The sequence below is a fragment of the Amblyraja radiata genome, chromosome 25 (assembly GCF_010909765.2).
Source record: "Amblyraja radiata isolate CabotCenter1 chromosome 25, sAmbRad1.1.pri, whole genome shotgun sequence".
Lineage (NCBI taxonomy): Eukaryota > Metazoa > Chordata > Chondrichthyes > Rajiformes > Rajidae > Amblyraja > Amblyraja radiata.
This window is the reverse complement of record NC_045980.1, coordinates 8,371,264-8,390,397: the sequence shown is the minus strand read 5'-3', so window position 1 is coordinate 8,390,397 and position 19,134 is coordinate 8,371,264. Positions and strand designations below refer to the sequence as shown.

Sequence of the window (19,134 nt, the reverse complement as noted above, 5' to 3'; positions counted from 1 at the left end):
GAGAGTAAGTAAAATTGAAATACTTGCTCCAGCAGTTTAATGCAACAAAATACTTAAACATAAATGTCAATATTAATTAGATTGCCAAGATACTTCCCTGACTTGACATTCTGATGTTTTCTCCAAAGCTCGATGTTGAAGCGTTCTGTATGAATACAAAATAATGTTTGGCAGTAGGACTGAAAACAGATCACAATAATGTTCCAAGAGTCTCTGTGGGACTAAGGATATAAATATATGGAGCAGATGGGCTTTTCTCTAGTCAGATTTTTCATGGATCACTTGTTCGTTTCCTGGTTCTAGCTGACATCAATTTGGCATGTTTCAAGAAACTCTTTATAGTGAAAGATGAGATGTAATATGTATAACCAACACTCCAATGATATAAATTTCAAATATTCAGGTTCCAATCAATCAATGGAAAACTACTCAAGAAACAAAATATGTTTATCTTTGCCCTTTTAAGTTGATGAGTTTAAGAAATATTGTATGCATTGTATGGTATACATGTTTCCCCCCCCCCCCCCCCCCCCCCAAATATTTCAGTATATTTCACTCATCATTTACACACAGCTTACAGCCTGGACTTATTTCTTGATTAAGCTGGTTGAAAGCAGATTTTGCGTTCAACAAAATGCTTTTGAGTGGATATTTGGGATAAAACATTAAATAGATGCAATTTTGGGCACAATTTAAGCTAGAATTGTTGATTGCTACCCAAGGGAGAATCTATGCAATTACACATGAAGAAACTTTGGCAGCAGAAAGGATAAGTTTTTATTTTTAGGTCTTCAGGCACATTTTGGTGTCATTTGAACAAAGTGAAAACTGTTAGAGAATCAACAGCGTTTGGAATAATTATTTGAGCTAATATCACCAATCTTCAGAAACAATAGTTTAGTATAGTTTAGTTTAGAGATACAGTGCGGAAACAGCCTTTCGGTCCACTGAGTCCACGCCGACTAGCGAACCACGCACACTGACACTATCCGGCACACACCATGGACAATTTACAATTTTAACAAAGCCAATTAGCCTACAAACCTGTACGTCTTTGGAGTGTGGGACAAACTGGAGCACCCAGAGAAAACACACGCCGGTCACGGGAAGAACGTACAAACTCCATTCAGACAGCACCTGAATCAGGATAGAACCCGAGTCTCTGGCAACTCTACCGCTGCGCCACCTTGCCAACTTTTATTATTTTTTCAATAAATTAGTATTTATATACTAATATTCAATAAATAGATTTAAAATATTTGAAATGAACAAAAAATTAACAAGTTCATAACTCAACAGCTCGATGTGCAGTTTAGTGGTTTCCAGAATAAGCAATCAATCAATCAACTTTTATTTTCATCTTGCAAAGCAACAGCTATACAGTGCAAAATGAGAAGAATTGTATAGATGTCATATTTATCTTTATCATCAATAAGGATGAATAATTCCTGTCAAAATAATTTATCTAAATAAAACAAAATTAAACATAAGTCTCTTTTTTCGCTTGTCACATTCAATGTGTGTCCCTCCGTTACTTACCTTTCTGCCAGTGACAAAAACAATTCTTAATTTATTAAAACCTTCATAGGGTTTGAACACTTCTTTCAAACTTTTCCCTTTTCTTTCCATTCCAAAAAGAATGACTCTTTCTGTGGTTTCTCAATGTAATATGAGTTTTTTTCAAACTCAAATGATTTCTATTAAACCTCCTTTGCTCCCATTCTAAGACTTTGGTTACTTCATAAATTGCCTTGGGAGCAAGGCGGAGACCTAATCGTTATTTAGTGAGGATAGAGAACTTCGCTGCTTTTAAATCCTGTTTCTATCTATGAAACGAAGGCCTCTATTGACTATTTGAATAAGCTCCTCATATGTCCTGCCACCTAAACAAATGTGTACATATATCTAGGGTCTCTCTATCTTGGCACTTCATTTACAATTGTTCCATTAGTTAATGAAATGTTCTTGTTGTCCAAATTATAAATGGAATACCTTCAATGATCTTTCGAGTACAATAATGCATGAATTTACATACATGAATAAATTTACTTGAACCTTGTATTATCTACAACATATTAGATGAGGTGCTTGATTTGAATCAAACTGAAGGGGATTATTTTGTTGATCCATCAAAAAACATGTTAATCAGTAAAAGCTTCCACAGAACATTGTCTTAGCTCTTCCATGTATGCATTCAGTTCAATATATGAGAGAAATTTAAACTGTGTTACCAAGTCTTTTTAATGCAGTTGTCTGAACTTAAAATCACGCTCATTGTTATTTACCATCAAACCCCATGTGCAAAATGATAAATGTATGCATAGATATTTCAATTTATGATATTGTTTTAGGCTGTGCACCGCTTTACTGATTTTTATCAAGTGCCATGTATAATCCCAAGAAAGTATTATGTAATATGAAAAGGTTATCTTGCTACATTATAGGAATAATTTTAACGTAATAATAATAATAATAATAATAATGGATGGGATTTATATAGCGCCTTTCTAATACTCAAGGCGCTTTACATCGCATTATTCATTCACTCCTCAGTCACACTCGGTGGTGGTAAGCTACTTCTGTAGCCACAGCTGCCCTGGGGCAGACTGACGGAAGCATGGCTGCCAATCTGCGCCTACGGCCCCTCCGACCACCACCAATCACTCACACACATTCACACACATTCACACACAGGCAAAGGTGGGTGAAGTGTCTTGCCCAAGGACACAACGACAGTATGCACTCCAAGCGGGATTCGAACCGGCTGCCTTCCGGTTGCCAGCCGAACACTTAGCCCATTGTGCCATCTGTCGACCCTGACGTAACCCACATGTTCGGAAGTTGATAGAATCAAAATAAGCATGTGTTTTATACTCTGCTAAATTTTGCTTCTCATTGAAGGCAGATTATAAAATTCTACAATGCTTGTAGTTTTATATTTGTTCTTTGACTTTATTTTTTTTTTAGGTGTTCTCTGTTATTCTATAAAAGTGTCCACTTCAAATAAGGACATTTTAGAAAATCAGACAGCTGACACTCAGCCATGAACAGATATTAGATATTAATTCATGCCAAAAGTGTCTTCCTTCCTGAAAATGTTAGTTACTTTTAAAATGTGCACTTCACTTTTCCAATCATGGTAGAAAAAAAAACATCTTAGACAATAAACAAAGGAATGTGCAGTCATTTAATCAGATGTTATGTTTTCCATTTTGACTGAATGAATTCAGTTACGGAGCTCGTTAATTTGCAACGTGTTTCATGTTCACATCTGTTCTAATCAATCAGGGCACAGAACTTGTGATTACATCAAAATGTCTGAAGTTGGAAGAAAGGACAACAACCCAATAGACACATGTTTGTTGATCTGCAGGAGATGCATTTATTTAAAAAAATAAATCATAATTGACTTTATTCAAGTATTAAATATATACAATACAGGAACCGTTCCAAAAATTCATCCAACATTCTCGGAGGCTAGACAAACTATCAATACTGTTTACACAAATTACACAAATTTATCCCCCACCCTTGCCACTGATGTGGCCCACTGGCGTGGAATCCCTTCCCTTATTTTTGAGGGGCGTCTCCATCACACCCAGCCCCCCCCATGTCCAGTAGTGGAAGGAACTTAGACTGTGGTCCTCCCTCACCGAGCCTTAGCGTTGGCTGCACCGAGCTTCAGTGCGTCCCTCAGCAAGTACTCCTGCAGTCTGCAGCGGGCCAGTCAGCAACATTCCTGGACGAACATCTCTAGGAGATCAACAAAGTTTGGGCAGACCAAAGAGCGTCGTTCACCGAGTTGATGACCTTCCAGCAGCACTCGATGTCCGTCTCTGAATGTGTCCCTGTGACAGAGCTGTTCGGCATAAATCGTGACAGGGACCCTTGTAAATCTCTCAGAACCGCTTTGCAAATCCACACTACAAAGACGTGGACAACCATCTCTTCTCCATAGCAGCCGTCCCGAGGGCAGCATGCACTGCTAGTGATGTTCCGACAGTGCAGGAAGGATCTGACTGGGAGGGCTCCCCTCACCGCCAGCCAAGCCAAGTCTTGGTGCTTGTTGGTAAGTTCTGCCGATGAGGCATTTTGCCAGACAAGCTGGGCATTCTGCTCTGGGAACCACGCCACAGGATCCATGGAGTCATTTCCCTGCAGTGCCTGCAGGACGTTCTGTGCTGACCACTGACCGATGGACTTGCGGTCAAAGGTGTTGGCCCGAAAGAACCTTACCACGATCGACAGATGGAGCGGCAATGTCCAGCTGATTGGCACATTGCATGGCATTTGCGCCAGGCCCACCCTTCGCAACACCGGTGACAGGTAGCACCTCAGTAGGTAGTGTCACTTGGTGCCCACGTGCCTTGGCTCAATGCTCTACCTGATGCAGCCACACACGAAGGTGGCCATCAGGGTGAGGGCGACGTTGGGCACACTTTTACCCCCATTGTCTGCCGACTTGTGCATGGTGGCCCGTCGCACCCGGTCCATCCTCGACCCCCAGATGAACTGGAAGACGGCCCAGGTGATCCCTGTGGTGTAGGAGGGGGGGATGGGCCACACTTGCACCAAGTACAGCAGCCCCAATAGTACCTCATACCTGATGACCGATTTTTTCTCATTATAGAGAGGGAGCACTGCTTCCACAGCCCCAGTTTCTTCCCCACCTTGGCTATCCGCTCCAGCCAATTCTTGTTACACGCCTCCGCCCCCCCCCCCGAACCAGATCCCCAGCACCTTCAAGAAGTCAGGCTTGATGGTGAAGGGGACGGAAGATCGGTCGGGCAAGTTGCCAAAGAGCATGGCCTCGCTCTTCTGCGGTTCACCCTGGCTCCTGTTGCTGACTCAAACTGGTCGCAGACGCTAATCAGTCTGCGGACTAACCCTGGATCCGAGCAGAAGACGGCGACATCATCCATGTAAAGGGAGGGTTTGAGCTGAGTGCCCCCACTGCCTGGCAGTGTTCTTATGCTCTCGTCCTTCCTGATGGACCCGGCAAAAGGTTCAATACAATAGATGAACATGACAGGGGAGAGAGGGCAACCCTGCCTGACTCTAGATCTGACGCGGAAGCTGGCTGATTTTACATGACATCATACTGTTCTTCCTTCTCAGATTTAACCTTGTCTCGGTTATATTCTCCACCCAATGAATGATCTAAACTAACTCGAAGGAGATGCGTGGTGGTTTGAATTAAACTGATTTTCAGAGTCCCTACAACAGTCATTGTTTTAAGCACATTAGTCCAGCCAACATGTCCTGCCCAAGTATAGGCTGATCATTCACCTCAGTTACCACTGCTTACAGCCATATCCATTAACAGATCCAATCAGTGTCTGTTTTCCTTCCCCCAGATTCTTCATTCAAGACTTCTTCGGCAAGGAGTTAGTTTATTTTATTTTAGAGATCCAGCATGGGCACAGGCCCTTTGCCCTACTGAGTCCACGGTGACCATAGATCACCCCTGCACACTTGTTCTATTTTATCCCACTTTCACATCCACTCCCTAAACATTATGAGCAATTTTATAGAAGCCAAATTACCTAGAAACCTGCACATCTTTGGGATGAGAGGAAACCGGAGCACCCGGAAGAAATCCATGGAGCTACAGGGAGAACGTGCAAACTCCACACAGACAACACCCAAGGTCAGGATCGACCCTAGGTCTCTGGCACTATGAGACGTCAGCTCTACCAGCTGTGCTACTGTGCTTTGATGGTATATTCTTTAAAGCAATGAATCTCAGAAATAAAGGCGGTGAACTGAAGGAGCACAGGAAGTATGAAGTTGTATGTGAAAGTTAATAAAGTTATAGTTATTACTGAAACATGGCTTGAAAATGAGTAGGAGTGGGAGCTCAACATTCCTGGTTACACAGTTATTACATGAGATCGAGAAGAGGGATGGGGAAATAGTGTGTGTGCAGCAATATTGGTGAAGCAACCAATTACTGCTGTGACAACGGATAATATAGATAGATCAACATCATCTATATAATTAAAACTCAGATCTTGACCACTTCCTGTTTGCACTGCATATTGATTTTAGAAAAAACGCTACTACTTACAGCTGTGATTTTTGGCCATCTTACTCAGTCCCACTCCGCTGCGCAGGGCAAGAGGATTTTTTCGCATCGATGAAAAATAAAAGACTTATTAATGTTTGAAAAATGTTGAGATTCTCTCTCCTGTCAATCGCGCCATGAAGGCCGCACCCCTTCCGGTGGGATGGGGGAGGGACTATAAACACCGGAAGTGTGGACTACCTCAGTCTCTGCAAGATGTGGGAGCGAGAGGTCACGACTCTCAGTCTGAGCGGTGAATAACACTGAACACATGTCTACTAAACTGTGAGTGGATTTACTGACCTGTGAGTGCCCTTAATGTGGTTTGAAAAAGCAAATGTGGTGGTGGTTGGTTTGAAAAAGCAAAGCAAATGTGGTGGTGGTTGGTTTGAAAAAGCAAAGCAAATGTGGTGGCGGTGGTTGGTTTGACAAAACTAAGCAAATGTGGTGGTGGTGGTTTGTTTGAAAAAGCTTATAATTAAAAGTCTAAACTTGTCCACTTCCTGTTTGCACTTTCTATTGATTTTAGAAAAAACGCTACCACTTATGACTGTGATTTTTGGCCATCTTACTCAGTCCTCCTCCGCTCATCAGGTGCAGAGTATTTTTTCTATCGATGAAAAATAAAAGAGTTATTAATGTTTAAAAAATGTTGAGATTCTCTCTCCTGTCAATCACGCCATGAAGGTCATGCCCCTTCCAGTGGAAGGGGGGAGGGACTATAAAACCCGGAAGTGTGGGCGTGGCTCAGTCTCTGCAAGATTGGGGAGAGAGAGGTCACGACTCTGTCTGAGCTGTGAATCAACTGAACATAGTGAATATCTACTAAACTGTGAGTGTGGTGTTTTGTGGTGTTCTATGTGGTTTTGTGGTGGTTTCACCCAGCTGGAAATGGTATGAAACTGCACTTGAATTTGGTGGCCTTGCACCCGGCTTGAAATGGTTTGAAACTGCACTTGAATTTGGTGGCCTTGCACCCTGCTTGAAATGGTATGAAACTGTATTTTAATTTGGTGGCCTTGCACTCTGCTTGAAATGGAATATCAAGGAATAGCCGTGTCAACTGCCAGCCCGCCAACTGTGAGTGAGTGAGCTGCCAGCACGCCAGGCTTGAGTGACTGAGCTGCCAGCCCAAGAATCCATACGGCCCAAAATGTCCATACTAGCCCTCTGGAAACCAGTCCCTTCAGCCCACAACACCCATACTAGTGCTCCAGAAAGCACCCCCCCCCCTCCACATGCCACCAATATTGGAATTGGTGGAGAGGTGGAATGTTGCATTGGGAGACCAGCCCTCCCGTGTGATGCTGGGACCCAACAGGTCCCACTTAGTCTAGTAATAATATAGAAAGATCAACAACTCAAGAATAAAGACAGAACAATTACATTGCTTTGTGTGTTTCATTGGTTGGCAGATAATGGGAGGCAGAGAAGTGCAAATAAGAAAGCAAGTTCCTGAGAAGTTCAATGGAAATAAGACGACTATTGGAGGATATCGACAATTGGCAGCAGGTTCAGAGAGCTGAACCGGTTACTCTTGTGACTGATTCATATGAGTGTTTCCAGACAATTGACTGGAAGAGCAGCAGGATTAATAGGTATAAAAGGTGTTAAGCTCTTGGAAAGCATTTAAGAGAATATTTTTATGCAACATATATCAAAACTAAGAGTAGATGGAATGGAAATGTATTTAGTTTTAGAGAGTGGACCTGGATAAATGGATAAGATGACAATGGAAGAACATTTGAGGCAGCAGTATTAAGTGCGCTACATTGAACAAAATTTCCACAAAGGACAAAAATAGAGCAAGTGTGAAACACTTAGAGTTGGGGTAAAGCGGATTTAAAAACCCCCCCAAAAAACCAACTTATTTTCATAAATATAAACTAGGGCCAGTTACTTGATGATAAATTGATGGGAACGTTCACAGTAAATATGTGGGAGTGAGTAAGTGCAAAAACATAGTGCATTCAGAAAGTATTCAGACCCCTTCACTTTTTACACATTTTGTTATGTTACAGACTTATTTTTTAAATGGTTTAAATTCATTTTTTTTAGTCATCAATCTACAAATAAAACCCCAGAATGAAGAAGCAAAAACAGTTGTTTAGAAATGTTTGCAAATTAATTAAAAATAAATAACTGAAATATCATATTTATATATGTATTCAGACCCTTTACTCAGTACTTTGTTGAGGCACCTTTGGCAGCGATTACAGCCTCAAGTCTTCTTGGGTATGACGCTACAAGCTTGGCACACCTGTATTTGGGTAATTTCTCCCATTGTTCTCTGCAGATCCTCTGGCTCTGTCAGGTTGGATGGGGAGTTTCGATGCACAGCTATTTTCAGGTCCCTCCAGAGATAGTCAATCAGGTTCAAGTCCGGGCTCTGGATGGGCCACTCAATTACATTCACAGACCTGTCACAAAGCCACTCCTGCATTGCCTTTGGCTGTGTGCTTAGGGTCATTGTCCTGTTGGAATGTGATCGTCCACCCCAATCTGAGGTCCAGAACGATCTGGAGCAGGTTATCATCAAGGATCTCTCTGTACTTTGCTTCGTTCATCTTTCCATCGATCCTCACTAATCTACCAGTTCCTGCCGCTAAAAACATCCCCACAGCATGCCACCACCATGCTTCACCGTAGGTATGGTATTGGCCAGGTGATGAGCAGTGCCTGGTTTCATCCAGACGTGACGCTTGGCATTCAGGCCAAAGAGTTCAATCTTAGTTTCATCAGACCAGAGCACCAGAGAAAATAAACCTTTTGGCAAACTCTAAGCGGGCTGACATGTGCCTTTTACTGAGGAGTGGGAAGGTTCTCCCATCTCCACAGTGGAAGTCTGGAGCTCTGTCAGAGTGACCATCGGGTTCTTGGTCACCTCCCTGACCAAGACCCTTCTCCCCCGATTGCTCAGGTTGGCCGGGTGGCCAGCTCTATGAAGAGTCCTGGTGGTTCCAAAGTTCTCCATTTAAGAAGGACGGAGGCCACTGTGCTCTTCGGGACCTGCAATGCTGTAGAAATTGTTTTATACCCTTCCCCAGATCTGTGCCTTTCCAAATCATGTCCAATCAATTTAATTTAAATCGTTGTAGAAACATCTGAAGGATAATTAATGGAAACAGAATGAACCTAAGCTCAATTTTGAGTGTCAAAGTAAGACAGTGATCCCAAACATACTGCTAAAGCAATAAAGGAGTTTTTCAAAACTAAAAAATGGTTAATTCATGAGTGGCCAAGTCAATCACCCGATCTGAACCCAATTGAGCATGCCTTTTATATGCTGAAGAGAAAACTGAAGGGGACTTGTGCCCAAAACAAGCATAAGCTTGTAATGCAGGCCTCACAGCGCATCCCCAGAGAAGACACCCAGCAACTGGTGATGTCCATGAATTGCAGACTTCAAGCAATCATTGCATGCAAAGGATATGCAGCAAAATACTAAACATGAACTACTTTCATTTACATGACATTGCTGTGTCCCAAACATTATGGTGCCCTGAAATGGGGGGAGTATGTATAATCAATACTGTAGTTTCTACATGGTGAAACCAACATTTATAAAATTGGCATTTATTAAAATCTGACAATGTGCACTTTAAGCACATGTGATTTTTTTAATTACAAATCTCAAATTGTGGAGTACAATGGCAAATAAATAAATGATGGGTCTTTGTCCCAAACATTCTAGATGTCACTGTATATGGTGGAAAACATTTTGGGGATTTGGGGGTTTTTCTTTATTATAGAGAGAATTCTTCTGCCATCAGCTGTGGATGTCTTCCTTGGCCTGCCAGTCCTTTTGCGATTAGTAAGCTCACCAGTGCTCTCTTTCATCTTAATGATGTTCCAAACAGTTGATTTTGGTAAGCCTAGGGTTTGACTGATATCTCTAACAGTTTTATTCTTGTTTCTCAATCTCATAATGGCTTCTTTGACTTTCATTGGCACAACTTTGGCCCTCATGTTGATAATTGATAAACAGCAATAAAAGATTCTAAAGTTGATAGAAAGACTAGAGGAAAGACTAGGTGCTGAGAGCTCTCTTATACCTGCATTAAGTATATTAAGGTTATTGATAGGGGACGATCAGCCATGATCACAATGAATGGCGGTGCTGGCTCGAAGGGCCGAATGGCATCCTCCTGCACCTATTTTCCATGTTTCTATGTTTCTATGTTATTAAGGAGGCAATTAAACACACCTGAGCAATTACAGATGCCTGTGAAGCCATGTGTCCCAAACATTATGGTGCCCTGAAATGGGGGAACGATGTATAAACACAGCTGTAATTTCTACATGCTGAAACTAAAATGTATAAAAAAACCTTTAAATAAAATCTGACAATGCACTTTAACCACGTGTGATTTTTTTTCTATTACAAATCTCAAATTGTGGAGTACAGAGGCAAATAAATAAATGATGGGTCTTTGTCCCAAACATTATGGAGGGCACTGTATATAGTGGAAACCATTTTATTTAAATCTTTAACGTTCATTTGTTTACTTTGAAGATTATTTTACAGATCAGGCCAAGAACTTGTGGAAATTCTTGGCTCATACTTTCAGAAATCATTGCCACAAAACATTTTGGAAGGGGTGCCTTACAGTGATGGTACAATTATTTTTGGATTGGTTTCAGGAAAATATGTTTTTATTAACCAATGAAACTAGTTACACGCATGCCTAAAAAACCCCAATTGCATGAATAAATCTATGCTTAATTAAAAAAAGAATTCAGATCTACTCTCAAAACATGAATAGCATGCACAATGTTTAGTACAGTTTTGTTTAGTTTAGAGGCAGCGCGGAAACAGGCCCTTCGGCCCACCGAGTTCACGCCGACCAGCGATCTCTGCACACTAACACCAGCCGACACACAATAGGGACAATTTACAATTTTACCAAGCCAATTAGCCGACATACCTATACGTCTTTGGAGTGTGGAAGGAAACGAGAGCTCCCGGAGAAAACCAGCGCAGATCACATTGACAACGCACAAACTCTGTACAGACAGCACCCGTAGTCAGGATCAAACCCGGGTCTCTGGTGCTGTATGGCAGCAACTCTACCACTGTGTCACCGTGCCACCCCTTGGCAGTGCCAAGTAATCAATACCATTAAGCCTGTTGTCATATTGTGTCTCATTGGCTGCAACTCGTTTTAACCTTGCCCACAGCTAACAATGGTCTGATTCCTTTATCGCCATTACATCTTTGCATATCTTTCATCCATTTATTCTATATCTCTATATAACACCATTATATCTCTCGTTTCCCTATCCCCTGACTCTCAGTCTGAGGAGAGATCTTGACCTGAAAGGTCACTTATTCCTTTTCTTCAGGCGTCTGACCCGCTGAGTTACTCCAGCTTTTTGCGTCTATCTACCATTAAGCTTGCTGCTGGGCGCCGGATATGGATATCATAATATGTTTTATTCATGTTATTGGGACTGTAATTTCTTGTCTTTGTCGTGTGAGTTCCTGTCTTGCAATATATGGGCCAACACACATGAACAGACATGTTTTGGATCCAGAAAATGGGGACAAAGAGTTCATATTCATAGACCTCCACCACCAAAAGTTATAGATCCCACTGCCAGTTCTCCAAGAAGCAGAATATCTGAAAACTAAGGTTTTTGAAGTCAAGAGGGTACACAAATCTATACGTTACTCTAGACAGTGTTCCAGCATAAACGTGTGTGGGCTAGTCTGGGTTGCCTGGAGTCAAGATCAAAGTTACTCTGAACTTTTTAGTCTCTGTACATTGTAGGCACACCATGTAATCAATGCCAGTAAGCTTGCTGCTGGTTGCAGTACATGGATATCATAATGTGCTATATTCATGGGAGAGAAACCACATTGTTTTTCTCTAGTGCTAGGAGTTGCAAACGGTGCAAGCACATGGAATCACGAGGGGTTCTGGGTTGCCTGAAGACCCAGGGAGTGACAAAGTGCACCTATGTCTCGCCTTTGCATCAAGATTTGGAAATTATTGATAAAGAGCGAATCGTGAGCACATGATGCTATTCAGACCAAGGATGAGTGGATGTTTTGTTGAGCAGAGAACAAAATCGTGAAGAGTATTCAATCCAAAGGCCAATATTTTCCATGATCTCTTTCATTTAGGAATACTTTCTTCTAATTTTCAGGTCAAATATGAATGAGACCTTTGAAGTGTAATCAGCCTTCTGCTCAAACTGTGAACTTTCCTTTTTATGTGGGATGAATAAACAGCTTTTTGTTTTTCATTTTGCCCACAATTTTCTATTAAGATCTGTTGTAATGAAGAAATGCTTCCTTTGTGCCAGTATGAAAATAATTATTGGTTCAAATGTAAGAAAACCGAGACACAATGTTATCTGGTTATATAATGCAGTTTGCATTCTGTTAAATATATTTTACTGTACATTGCACTCTTGCTACAGTGAGGCACCAGATAACAGCCTTGACCTGATAAACATGGTCATAATTGCACTTTGATCTTTTTTCCAGTCTGTTGACCATTAGTCCCCTAATAGCTTTTTATGGGTAACTAGACTAAACGTTGGGTCTGTTTCCCAAACGCGTGTTTGCGGGGGGGGGGGGGGGGGGGGGGGGGGGGGGGTGCGGCATCACACTCACACTAACCACCCCCCAAACACACAGGTGGGGGGAGGGGGAGACAGGGAGGGAGGCGAGGAGGGAGGTGGGAGAGGGGTAGTGGGGAGTGGTGCAAGAAAGAGGGGAAGGGGGCGGGGGGGAGATGGGGGTGAAGAGGGGTGGGGAGAGGGGGGGAGGGGAGGAGGGAGAGGGAGATGGAGAGGGGGGAGAGAGGGGGGAAGGGGAGGAGGAGAGTGGGGTGGGGGAGGGGATGAGAGAGGGGTGGGGGAGGAGGGGGAGAGGGTGGGGGAAGGGGGAGAGAGGGAGGAGGAGGGAGGAGGGGGAGGAGGGAGGGGAAGGAGGAGGAGAGGGGGAAGCGTGTGGAGGGAGGGGGAGAGTGGTAGGGGGCGGGGGAAGAGTGGGATGGGAGGGGGAGAGGGGTAGGGGGGAGAGAGGGGGAATAGTGGTGAGGGAGGGGGGAGGATAAGAGTGCAGAAGAGGGGCAGAGGGTTAAGGGGAGTGGTGAAAGAGGCAGAGATGGGTAGGAGGGAGAGGTGGGGGGAGAGAGTGGGGAGAGAGGGGTGGGGGTTGGCGTGGGAGGGGAGGAGGGAGAGGGGTGAGGAGAGAGGGAGAGGGGAGAGAGGGGGGAAAGGGAGGAGGAGAGAGGGGTGCGGGAGGGGGTGAGAGAGGGTGGGGGAGGGGGGAAAGAGGGCGTGGGAGGGGAGGGAGGAGGGACGGGAGGATGGAGGGGAGGGAGGAGGGAGAGGGGGAAGAGTGTGGAGGGAGGGGGAGAGCGGAGAGAGGGGGAAGAGTGGGAAGGGAGAGGGAAGGGAGATGGGGAGGTGTGGGGAGAGGGAAGGGGGTGGGGAAGAGAGGGATGGGGGTGGGAGGAGGAGGGGGAGGAGAGGGAGAGGGGTGCTTAGAGGGAGATGGAGGGGGGAGAGGGGTGGGGGAGGGGGAGGAGAGAGGGATGGGGGAGGGGGAGGGGGAGGAGAGGTGTGGGGAGGGGGGGATGAGGGAGACGCGGTAGGGGTGGGGGGAGAGGGAAGGGGAGTGGGGGGGAGACGGAGACGGGTGAGGAAAGGGAGATGGAGAGGTGGAGGAGAGAGGGGTGGGGGAGGGGGAGGGGGAGGAGAGGGATGGGGTGGGGAGAGAGGTGTGGGGGAGGGGGGAGGGATGGGGGAGGGAGGGGAGGAAGGAGAGGGGTGGGGGGAGAGAGGGGAAAGAGTGGGGAGGGAGAGTGGAAGGGGAGGGGGGAGAGAAGTGGGAGAGTGGGGAGGGAGGGGGAGAGGGGTAGGGGTAGTGGTGGAAGAGGGTCAGAGGGGTAGGTGGAAGTGGTGGGGGAGAGAGGGGAGAGGGAGGGGAGGGAGGGGGCGAGAGAGGGGTGGGAGAGGGGTGGGGTAAAGGGGAGAGAAGTGGAAGAGTGGGGAGGGAGGGGTAGGGGGAGTGGTGGAAGAGGGGGTGGGGGAGGGAAGGGGGGAGAGGGAAGGGGGGTGGGGGTGATAGGGATGGGGTGGGAGGAGGAGGGGGAGGAGAGGGAGAGGGGTGAGGAGAGGGAGATGGAGAGGGGGAGGAGAGAGGATGAGGGAGGGGGGAGAGAGGGATGGGGGAGGGGGAGAGAGAGGTGCGGGGAGGGGGGGAGGGATGGGGGAGGGAGGGGAGGAGGGAGATGGAGTAAGGGAGGGAGGGGGAAGTGTGTGGAGGGAGGGGGAGAGGGATGGGGGGAGAGGGGGGAAATAGTGCGGAGGGAGAGTGGAAGGGGGAGGGGTAGGGACAGTCCATCTGTTCCCCATTCCCTATCACCCCCACTCCTCTTTCTCTATTCCCACACACATGATGACGCGCTTCGACACAGGCTGCGGGGGTGGGGGGAGGGTCTGGGGCTGCGGCAAAGGCATATGTAAATGGGTCCATTCCGATTGGACATCTGTAAGCATTGGGCATTGTGACATCACATGATGGAACGTTCACCAACATTGTATGGGTGAGAGCTGTTTTTTTTTTAACATTTCAAAATTTTGGGGTGGGTGGGGGGGGGGGGGGGGGGGGGGGGGATGGGGGTGGAAGAAGGATTTTATTAAAAATGTGTACATAAACACGACAAAATTTAATCAGTAGTGGATACTTGGAATGAAAAGTGAGATCTCTACCGAAATGGAAAAAATCTTTTTGCGTGTGGTGTTGGCGTAGCTACGAATCAAAGGCTGGCACCCACAAGACAGGCAGAAACACACACACACACATACGCACACACAGAATTTTAAAGATGGATGGATGGATGGATGGATGGATGGATGGATGGGTGGGTGGATGGATAGATGGATAGATGGATAGATGGATAGATGGATAGATGGATAGATGGATAGATGGACAGACAGACAGACAGACAGACAGACAGACAGACAGACAGACAGACAGACAGACAGACAGACAGACAGACAGACAGACAGACAGACAGACAGACAGACAGACAGACAGACAGACAGACAGACAGACAGATAGATAGATAGATAGATAGATAGATAGATAGATAGATAGAAAGATAGATAAGATCAGCTCTATTTGTTAAATCCATTGGTGATGAAACATGAATTGTAACCCATTCTAATGAGACATACAAGGATCAGATTTATTCTATGACATGAACAAAGTGAGTTTAATATGAATTGGTGTTAAAGCTTACTTCTCCTTCATATGTGTTCAATGGTATTGTACAATACCTGAATGATGTCATGCTAGACCTCACAGTCTATTTCTGAGCCTTATTTCTGCTCTTCAGTAAATTAACAAATCTCACCTTGGCCAAGGATTGTAGATTAGTTCAGTTTAGTACAGTTTAAAGATAGAGCATGGATCAGCAGGCCCTTTGGCCCACCGAGTCTGTGCTGACTAGCGATCCCCAGACACTTGCACTATCCTACACACTAGAGACAATTTACCATATTTACTGAAGCCAATTAACATACAAACCTGAAAATAGACACAAACTGCTGGAGTAACTCAGTGGGACAGGCAGCATCTCTAGAGAGAAGGAATGGGTGACATTTCGGGATGAGACCCTTCTTCAGATATCTTCAGATCTACACATGTACGTCTTTGGAATGTGGGAGGAAACTGGAGCATCCGGGGAAAACCCATGTGGTCACGGGAAGAACATATAAACCGGTCCGGTCAGACAGCACCCATAGTCAGGATTGAACCAGGGTCTCTGACGCAGTAATGCAGAAATTTTACCATTGTGCCACCATGCCATGCCATTTTACTTGGGTTTGACTTGATTGTACTTGTGTATAGGGGGGGGGGGGGCTTTCTGTAGCGCTAGTGTGGGTTTTGTGTGCTGAAGGGACTGGTTTCCAGAGGGCTAGTATGGATATTGTGGACTGAATGGATTCTTGGGCTTGTATTTCAGTGAGTCATGGCTGGTGGGTTGGCAGTTCACTAAGTCATGGCTGGTGGGCTGGCACTTTAGTCACTTACAACTGGTGGGCTGGCAGGCCAGTCACTCATGGCTGGTGTGGTGGCAGTTCACTCAGTCACCCCTAAACCTTCACCTCCCCCCCCCCCACTCTGCTCCTTGCCATTCCCCTCCCCCCACGCATTCAGTCCATCTCCCGTCAACCTCCCCTCCCATGCACTCTTAGTGGCTCTCCGACAGCGCAGCCATTCCTGCCTATTAGGTTCCCATTGTGATGAAGAACATGCAGGCATGGCAATTGGAAAAAGGATTTTTTAAAGTTTAAAATGTGAATGACTCTTAAAATATAACAACAATTTAAATGTTAAAGATGAGATTTATTAAGTTCTTTCTTGTTGTGTCTCTTGTTGTGTTCTGCTGCTCACTGCCTCTTGATGGCTCTTTGCTGTTGATATAAAAAAAGACAATTTAAATTTTAATATAGAGAGATTGAGCGGTCACATTTTAACAAAGAAAATCTGAGAATTTACCTCAAAATTCATCATTCAGTGCAGGCCTGCAAATCCAATCTCACAGCACTTGAAGCGGAGTGCAGGCTGCAAGTCCCACCTCACAGCACTCCAAGTGGAGTGCAGGCCAGCAAATCCAAATTCACAGCATTTCAAGCAGTGCACACACACACACACACACACACACACACACACACACACACACACACACACACACACACACACACACACACACACACACACACACACACACACACACACACACACACACACACACACACACACACACACACACACGCACACACTGACATTCACACACTCACACAGACACTCACACAGACACTCACACCGACACTCACACACACAGACCGACATACACATAGACCGACACACACACACTCACACAAACACACACTCACAGACACAGACAGACACACGGACAGACACACAGACAGGCACACAGACAGACACACAGACGGACACACAGACGGACACAGACACTCACACACATACACATACACTCACACAGACACTCACACAGACACACACAGCCACACACACACACAGACAGACACACACACAGACAGACAGACACACACACAGACACACGCACACACACTTACAACCAGACACACGCACAGCCAGACACACTCACAGACAGACACAGCGCACACACACACACATACACAGACACTCACACACAGACACAGACACAGACACACACTCACACAGAAACACACAAACACACACAGACACTCACACACACACAAAGACACTCACACACACTTAAACACAAACACAAAGACACACACACGCTCACCATATATATGGCAGTAAACTTTTTTGAATACTCAAACGGCTGAGCACGGCGTCTCCACTTTGAGCCTTCCGCAGTCAGCAACATTCCCGCATTCAGCACGACGTCTACACTCAGCGGAAATGATGCAATCAGCGTGACCTGTCCACTAAACGGAAATCACAAAATGAGAGGGACTTTTACAATGTTTTTCCAATCAATCAATCAATCAATCAATCAATCAATCAATCAATCAATCAATCAATCAATCAATCAATCAATCAATCAATCAATCAATCAATCAATCAAAACTTTATTGTCATTTAGAAATACATTGATATATGATATTCTAAACAAAAATCCGTTGCATTTCGCTCCCTGTGCAACACAAAAATAAACAGAAGGATAAAATGGATAAAAAGATAAAATGGATAAAAAGATAAAATAGATAATGTTGGTGGCCCATTTACATGGCATTCAAGAGTCTGATGGTTCGTGGGAAGAAGCTGTTGCAAAACCTTGATGTTCTGCTCCTTAAGCTACGATATCTTTCCCCCGAGGGCAGCAGAGTGAACAGTCCATGATGGAGATGTGTGGGGTCCTTTATAATACTGCTGGTGTTAGACAAGCAATGTTTGCTCCCAATGTCCCCAATTGAGGGGAGAGAAGTCCCGATGATTTTTTCAGCCGTTCTCACCACTCTCTGCACGGACTTCCAGTCGGAGGGTTTACAGTTCCCAAACCAGACAGAGATGCAGCTGGTCAGAATACTTTCTATGGTGCCTCTGTAGAAAGTGGTGAAGACGGGATGGGGGAGGTGAGCTCTTCTCATCCGGGGCAGAAAGTGCAAATACTGCTGCGCTCTCTTAACTATTGATGTGATGTTATTTGACCAGGTCAGACTGTTAGTGATCTGCACCCCCAGGAACTTAGTGCTACTGACCAACTCCATATCGCTGTCAAAAGCCACAGTTGCAAAAGCCACAGTTACAAAAGCCACAGTTGCAAAAGGCACCGTTGCAAAAGGCACACAGTTGCAATAGCCACACAGTTGCAATAGCCACACAGTTGCAATAGCCACACAGTTGCAATAGCCACACAGTTGCAATAGCCACACAGTTGCAAACGCCACACAGTTTCAATAGCCACACAGTTTCAATAGCCACACAGTTTCAATAGCCGCACAGTTTCAATAACCACACAATTCAATAGCCACACAATGCCATAGCCACACATTTCAATAGCCACACATTTCAATAGCCACACATTTCAACAGCAACACATTTTAACAGCCATAGTTGCAAAAGCCACAGTTTAAAAACATAAAGGGCACTCACAGGTCAGTAGACACTAAGTGTTCTGTAGATTCACAGCTCAGACTGAGAGTCGTGACCTCTCGCTTGCATAAGAGCCATGTCCAGACTTCCGGGTTTTATAGCTTCTCCGTCCATACCCCGGAAGGGGTGTGGCCTTCATGGCGGTGATTGACAGGAGAGAGTATCTCAACATTTTTTAAACACTAATAATTCTTTTATTTTTCATTGATGGGAAAAATCCTCTGCACTTGATGAGCGGAGGGGGACTCTGAGTAAGATGGCCAGAAATCGCAACCATAAGTGGTAGCGTTTTTTTCTAAAATCAATATACAGCATAAACAGGAAGTGGTCAAGATTAGACCTTTAATTATATGGATAATGTCACTGGATTGCATGTTAAACAAAGCTTTTCACTGTACCTTAGTACACGTGACAATAACAAACTTAA

General features: G+C 44.9%; 1 long non-coding RNA gene across 1 annotated transcript in view; it reads left to right on the top strand.

Annotated features, from left to right (window-relative positions):
• Positions 1-13,626, top strand: part of LOC116987252 — a 47,662-nt gene extending 34,036 nt beyond the window's left edge. The window contains exon 5 of the long non-coding RNA XR_004415677.1: positions 13,612-13,626. This is a non-coding gene — a long non-coding RNA (uncharacterized LOC116987252). The remainder of the gene's footprint in view (positions 1-13,611) is intronic.
• Positions 13,627-19,134: the final 5,508 nt, after the last annotated feature.